Consider the following 7,761-nt stretch of genomic DNA (forward strand, 5'->3'; position numbering starts at 1 on the left):
TGAATGATATTTGGAACAATCACTAATGTTTCCTTTCGTCATGAATTACCCAGTCTGAGACCTATATTGTTGATGAAATCACAAACACGGTTACATTAATATTTGCAGTGAGCAGTGGAAGCATGCCACAGGAAAGGGAATAGTGACCTGAACTATAGATCGGTGAGCCTGATTTAATTAGTGTGCACAATGTTGGAGAGGATTGTGAGGGATAGGATTTACATGCAAGTGCCGATGCAACTACTGATTAGGCATAGTCAATATGGTTTTGTGCATGGGAAATCAATTCTAACAAAATTGATTGCTGTTTTTGGAGAGGTGACAAACAAGTTTAATGAAAGCAGTGTTGTAGACGCTGTCCATGCAGGCTTCAGCAAGGAAGTCGACAGGATTCCACATGACAGACAAGGTAGTAAGTATAGATCATAAATGGGTGCAAGATAAACTAGCCAATCCACTTTAAAATTATAGTGAAGGTAGGAGGCAGAGGGTGGTAGAAGACTGCTTTTTAGACTGGAGCCCTGCGACCAGTGGAGTAATACAAGGTGCTAAGTCCACTACTTTTGTCATTTATATAAATGATTTGAATGTGAATATTTGCCTGTTAATTATGTTTACAGATGACATCAAAATTGGAGGTGCAGTGCCCAACAAGATTTACCTTGGAGTAGAATGGGACCTTAATCAGATGGGGCAATGGGTCTAGGAGTGACAGACGGAGTTAAATTTAGATAAATGTGAAGTGTTGCATTTTGGAAAGGTAAAATAGGGCAGGACATATACAATTAATGGTGAGGTGTGGGAGTGTTGGTGAACAAAAGTGTGCAGGCTCATAGATCCTTAAAAGTGGAGTCGCAGGTATACAGGGTGGTGAAGAATGGGTTTGGTATGCTTGCCTTTATTGATCAGTACATTGAGTATACAAGTTGGGAGATCATGTTGCAACGGGGCAAGAAATTGGTGAGGTGACATTCAAAATATTGTGTCTAATTTGGTTCTCATTGATATAGGAAGGATGTTGTTAAACTTGAGAGGGTACAGAAAAGATTTACAAGGATACTACCGGGCATGGAGGGATTGAGCTATAGGGTTGAGCTGGACAGACTGGGAATTGTTGAATCTGGAGCATCAGAGGATGAGGTGTAATTTTATAGAGGTTTATAAAATCGTGAGGAACATGGATAAGCTGAATACCCAAGGTCTTTTTCACAGTATCGCTGAGTCCAAAACTATTGGACAAAGGCTTAAGGTGAGAGGATAAAGACATTAAACGAACAAAATTTTCATGCATACTGTGTTGTGTGTATGCAAATCAGCTGTCAGAGTAACTTTGTTTGGGTCATAAATTTGTTAATTTTAGCAGATTAAAGAATGCTGCATAACTTGTTCCTAACCCTGACCCAGTCTGATACCTATATTGTTGGTCAAATCACCAACCTGGTTACATTAGCATTTGCAGTGAGCAGTGGAAGCGTGGGACTAGGAAAGGGAATAGTGACCTGAAATTTAGATCGGCGAGCCTGATGTCATTAGTGGGCACGTTGTTGGAGATGCAAGCTGCTAAAGTTACAACATTTGAAAGGTATCTGGATGTGCATGTTAATAGGAAGGATTTAGAAGGTTATGGGCCTAATGTTGGAAAATGAGTTGAGATCAGATTGGGAATTCTGGTTTATGTGGACAGGGTTGCCTGCTATACGAAATTGTAACAGAGATGAGGAGTAATTCTAAAAGGGCCATTTGAGTGGGAATTCCCTTCCCCGGAGGTATGTGGTGCCTCTTTGTTTACATATATTCAAACTGAATTCATTAAATATTTCACAGAGTTTGAGTTATGGATAATGTGATACAGACAGGAAAGTGAGGCTGAGACCACAACCTGACCATCCACAAACTTAATACCTGGTGGAAAAGTTTCATAGTGTCGTGCAACGTAATCTTGCTCCTGAGTGCAATGTTCCATTGTTCCATTCAGCCCCTCTAACCTGCTAGACAGGAACAGTTGGAGGCCACTTACTGCTATAACCTGGTGCACAGAAACAGGAAAGACCTATTCAGAGATTTTTCAGTGATCTAGCTCCACTGACTCTCTGGAATAGAGAATTCCTGACATTCACTACCCTCTGTTTGAAGAAACCATTGTCTGCTTATACAACATGACCTATTGATATGAGCGATAGAGGTGAATACAACGGCTTAGCTAAGAGCGACTGACCCTGATATCAAGGCAGGTTTTAACTGAGAATGACATCAAGGAGCCTGAGCAAAATTTTACTTCATGAGAATCCATTGCAAACTCTCCCGAGTTTGGAGTCATTCACACCACAAGAGAAGATGCTTATCATCAGTGGTCATCCATCATCTCAGCCGTGGTGCATCACTGCAGGAGATCCTCAGTGTAGCTCCCTCAGCCCAGGCATCTCTAGTTTGTCAGCGGTGAATCCCTGCAGTGTGGAAGCAGGCCATTCCGCTCATTGAGTTCACACTGATCAGAAGTGTGGATATTCATTCTAGGTTACACAATGTTCAGAACACTAAGCCATCCCTCAAGTCGTAAATTAGTCTGTGCCCATGCACAACCACACCTGGACAGCATTCAAGTTAATATGTCGACAACATTCATGGAACAGCGCTGCCAGACACTGCACATTTCGACAGTAAACGAAGGAGTTCATTTACACTTCAATCTTGTTTCACAAGAATGTGGCAAAGTCATTCAACACATCAAAGCTATTGTACAAAAATAGGGACAGCCCATTCAGTCCCCCCTGCCTGTTACACAGGAAGGAAAGAAGTCTGCTCACTCCCACACATCACTTAGACAGGATCAGAAAGATACCATTTCACACCCGGAATCGTTAAAAAGGAACAGGAAGAGGTCATTCAAATTCTCAAGTCACTAATCAAGCACAAGATGATGTCAGAGATGCTCCAAAATCACAATCAAATGGTGCAGGGGCTGCACAGATAGACTACTCCACATTTTTCCTCGTGGCTTCATTACTCATAGTACATGCGTTTTCCTTTAACATGGTATCCTGGGAGTAGGAATGAAGCCTTTTTTTAACCAATTTCAAAGGCATCTTCCATCGCTGACAGAGCAGACCCATGTTTTCTCTGGAAGTGAGAAACTGGTGGGGAATGGCTAACTGTTTCAGAATGAAGGTATTATGGCTTCAGAAAGGATTGTGTGCAATCTAACATTGAGTGCAGAGGCACACAGTAAGTGTGCATGAAACTGTTCCGAATAAATCTTGAGCCTGTACCTCTCTGTCAATCGAAATGAGGACTATGCACAGGAATTAAGCATCCGATGGAAAACATGGAATTTCTCACCTGATCAATGGCTGCTTGAGACATAAAGTGGGTCCATCCATAACCATCAAATTTCAACTTCTTATTCTCTCACAACGCTGCATATTAAACACATAGTTACTGCACTCTCTCTTTATGGTAATATCATGCCAGGGTTCAGTCTGGTGAAACTACTTTGCACTGTCTCGGTGACGTGGAGATCATTATTTATAAAGCAGACTCAGTCTGTACACAATACCCTAAATACTGGCTCAGCAAAATACCACCATTGAGTAAGACATATTCGCTCTTGTACTTTAATAATTTTCCATGATGGACCACATACCCTTTACAATTGGAATTACTTCCTGCCCCATACGAATTCTGTTAGTGACTTATAACAAAGGACCTCCAGGTCCTTTTCAACAACAGCCCTTCCCAACCTCTCACCATTTAATAAACTTAAATGTGAATGATGGTATTTGTTGTTCACATCTGAATCATTTTTATACCTTGTACACAGATATTGGACAAGAGCTGATCCTTCTGATACCCCACAAGCCTTTTGTCCATGATGCAATTTTTAATCCATTCGGTGTATTCCACCCTTACCTACCCATGAACTCTAACATTCTCCTCCACCTGCAACCAACCATGTCAAACTTCATCTGAAAACTCAATGACTCCACACCCGCTGGTATTCAATTGTCAATCACACAACAGACAGAGTCCACAAGCTCCAGCAAGTTTAAAAAAAGATCATTTCCGTTTACTGAATCTAGGTCAAATCTATCAAATTATATCATTATTCTCCAAGCGTCTAGCATTTATTATAAAAAGCTATAATGTTTTTCTCACAGTTGACATCAAGCTATTTAGTTTTCTGTTTTCCCTCTCTGCCATGTTTTAAATATTTATGTTTACAATAGCTATTTTCCAGGCTGCATGATCCTTTCCAGAATCTAACCAGCTCAGAAGAATAATTAATAATTCTTTCACTGGCTCTATTGCCACTTCCTCAATACTCTGGAGTGGAACTCATCAGCTGCAGTAACTTACCAACCTTTAATTCGATTAGGTTTTTAAAAACATACTCTTCATTAATTCTAGTTTCGTAGAGTTCCGCATGTTAACCAGTCTCCCTTCCCTAGTATATCTAGAATTTGCTTCCGTACCTTCCTCAGGAAGATGGACTCAATGTCTTCCTCTTAGCTGGCAGATGGCTTCTGACAGCCAGTGAGTATTTCGGAGGACTGCACTTTGGAGATGATGAAAATGTTTACAACTCCTGCCTGGAAATTTGCCGAATTAACCCAGTTCACTTCATGGTGAGTGTCAGCACAGTCCTTCCCTGGTGTGAGGCTACAGGTTATATTGATGGAAGGGATACAGCTCAGTGACCATCTTATTTTTGAAAGGTTCACATTTTACGTTTGTAATTGGTTTAGCTTAGAAAGATATTCCTGGAAATCCCAGGGAGGATAGCACAATGCCCATCCCATCCCTGTTAACAGAGCTTCCCTTCTGTGTAGTCTCGGCTCCAATTGTTTCCCATGGACCCAAACACGCTATAAATGCAGTATCCAGAGTGGGGTCACCAGACCCTCGGGTCTCTCTGAATACATGCAGCAGCTAATACACAAACCCGAAGAAAGCACCCACTGAACCTCCCCTTACTGTCTAATGACAGACGCAAGTCAACACCTCACACACACACAGTGCACCCATTCCGTGTTGAAATTGTTTCTCTTAGTCGCTGAAAAAGCCGTTACATCTCTGCACAGTCCCACAGTAACAGTCCCTTTGTCTGAAGAAGCAGTTGACAACGTAACATTACGTTTCTCTGTATCTCAGCAACAATAAGGACAGCATCCCTATTGCCATTGGAGTTGATCATCACACTCAGAGAACAGCGAAGGAGGGAATATAATTCACTTTAAACAGGGGCATATCAGGATTGACGTGATATTCAGGAATAAGGGGAAAAGGGATTATGTTAGAAGAAGCTCCCTTTTTATTTTCCTTCTACTTCATTATCAGCTGTCCCTTTGTTTGCTTTTCCTTTCTTTCCCTGTCTCTCTCTCTCTCTCTTTCTCTCTCTTGCTTGACATTTCTCCATCCATTCAACTAACCTCCCCTTCACTCATCCAGCCATCCCTGGTAGATATAATGTTATTTGCTTTTAGTGTTGATATAGGGTCACTAAACTTGCAACTTTATTTGATTTTCTCCTGACAGCGGCTGCCATACTTGGCGTGATTCTCCAATATTTTCAGACGCTGGAGAATTTTATTTCAAATCTCCAGCATCGACAGTTCCTTGGTTTATTTCAACTTTAATGTTATTGTTTCGCAGGATGTCAGCACCACCGGCAATGACAGCATTTGTTGTTCATCACTAATTGCCCTTGACTGTGAGGCCATTTATCTTGACAATATGGAGCCACCATGTGGTCGTAGGTCTGAAGTCACACTTAGTTTCTTTACCAAAGGCTATAAGTAAAATAATGAAAGAAATTCTGATGGTTTATTGTTGCCATTAGTAAAGTGAGATTTTATTCCAATTTTTGTCATTCGAATTTAAGTTCAGTCATCGGCTGTCATAAGATTTTAAACAATGCCTTCAAAGTATTGCCTCTCAATTACCCGTCCAGTGACATTATTATTCTGATATGGGGTCCCTATTATCAAATAGCTGGAGAGGCAAGAACAAGTGTATATTTAAAATATTTACAATTGGAGGCGAGGTCAGAAGAGAACTGGAGCCTTAAAATCTGAAGTTAACAATGGGGCAGATGACGGCTAATTCAACAACAGCACTGAGGCAGAAGTGGGGTGGAGACTTAGGAGGTAATAGTGGTGGGTGTAGGCAGGTTTGATAACAGAGACAATATAGAGAAACAGTTGAGGGTAAAACGACGAATCACACATCTGAACAATTTTGTTCCTATTTAGATGTTTATGAGTGAGGAGTCTGAAACTGATGGAAATGAAGTGGAGTTCGTGACTGAAACTGAAAATAACAGTTTATGCATTTGTTATATGTTAATAACTGAAATAGCAATAACCTTCACCATCGTTTATAGAATTGACAGAGATAGGCTTACCAGGAACACCAATAATAGCGAGAATGGGATAGTAACCTGCTTGAATAATCATCAGTACGGCTTGTATCTGCAACTCTAACCATGCCCAATCCAGTGAAAGATAGAAAAGACTATCGAATAAATTCCTGTCCTTTGTTGGAACATTCCAGTCTTTTGTTCTCAGATTCGTATTCATTGTTGGAACAATTCAGTGTAATATTTTCACATTCTGATCCATTGTTCGAACATTCCAGACTGTTCTAAGACTCTCTTCCTCTCCCTCTCTCTGTAGCTGCGATGATTCTCCTGCGTTTTGGCAGGATAGGAATTGCTGGGCTCCCGAGGCCGTCTGTGTCTGATCATCAGGCCTGGTGCATCCTTTGACTTTATTTATTTATATTTAACTTTGACATTTATCTTACAAACACTGCGTGGCTTAGCTGGGGTTAGGCATTTTTGAGAGGCTCCTACAGTGGCATAGACGGTGTAGATACAGTCCATTTTTTGTGATCCTTGCAGCCGGGGCCTGGTCCTGTGGAGTGATGGTCAAACTCTCAGAATTTGCTTTTGATGTTCAATCCTTCTGGATTGGAAAACTGCACGGGAGACAATATGTTTTCTGAATTTGTTTTGTGACAAGTGTGTGTTTTAAGGATGTTACCATATTGGAGCAGTTACAGTTTAGTAATTTAATAACCTATTAATCTGTTAGGTTTTCCAATAAATTAAGTTTGTCAAGTTCCTCTTGTTTTTGTTGTATTTTGTCTACAGTGTTTGAATAAATTGCAGAGATAGGCTTACCAGGAACACCAATAATAGCGAGAATGGGATAGTAACCTGCTTGAATAATCATCAGTACGGCTTGTATCTGCAACTCTAACCATGCCCAATCCAGTGAAAGATAGAAAAGACTATCGAATAAATTCCTGTCCTTTGTTGGAACATTCCAGTCTTTTGTTCTCAGATTCGTATTCATTGTTGGAACAATTCAGTGTAATATTTTCACATTCTGATCCATTGTTCGAACATTCCAGACTGTTCTAAGACTCTGTTCCTCTCCCTTTCTCTGTAGCTGTTGATCCCAATCATCTTGAGGATGACGCTGCCGCTGACATCATGAGATAACAGGTTGAAGGAAGCAACTTATTAATAGAAGAGGAAACCCTCTAGTGACACAGTTAGGATCCATGGAGACTGACATCAATCACAGTTATTCTACAAACAGATCCAGGTCACCCCTTTCACAACAACCCTGACATACGACAATAATACTTGGTCTTCCTCAGATGTTGACATCACTGACTATTGGGCTAATGGCACACCTCCGATTGTAAATTTAGATGTGAGACAGAGAGATGATGCTTTCTCTTCACAAGCTCGAT

At 40.8% G+C, this 7,761-nt stretch overlaps 1 pseudogene; it reads left to right on the plus strand.

The window, feature by feature from the left end:
* Nucleotides 1–7,504, plus strand: part of LOC122552111 — a 91,521-nt pseudogene extending 84,017 nt beyond the window's left edge.
* Nucleotides 7,505–7,761: the final 257 nt, after the last annotated feature.

Source organism: Chiloscyllium plagiosum, chromosome 8, assembly GCF_004010195.1.
Source record: "Chiloscyllium plagiosum isolate BGI_BamShark_2017 chromosome 8, ASM401019v2, whole genome shotgun sequence".
Taxonomy (NCBI): domain Eukaryota; kingdom Metazoa; phylum Chordata; class Chondrichthyes; order Orectolobiformes; family Hemiscylliidae; genus Chiloscyllium; species Chiloscyllium plagiosum.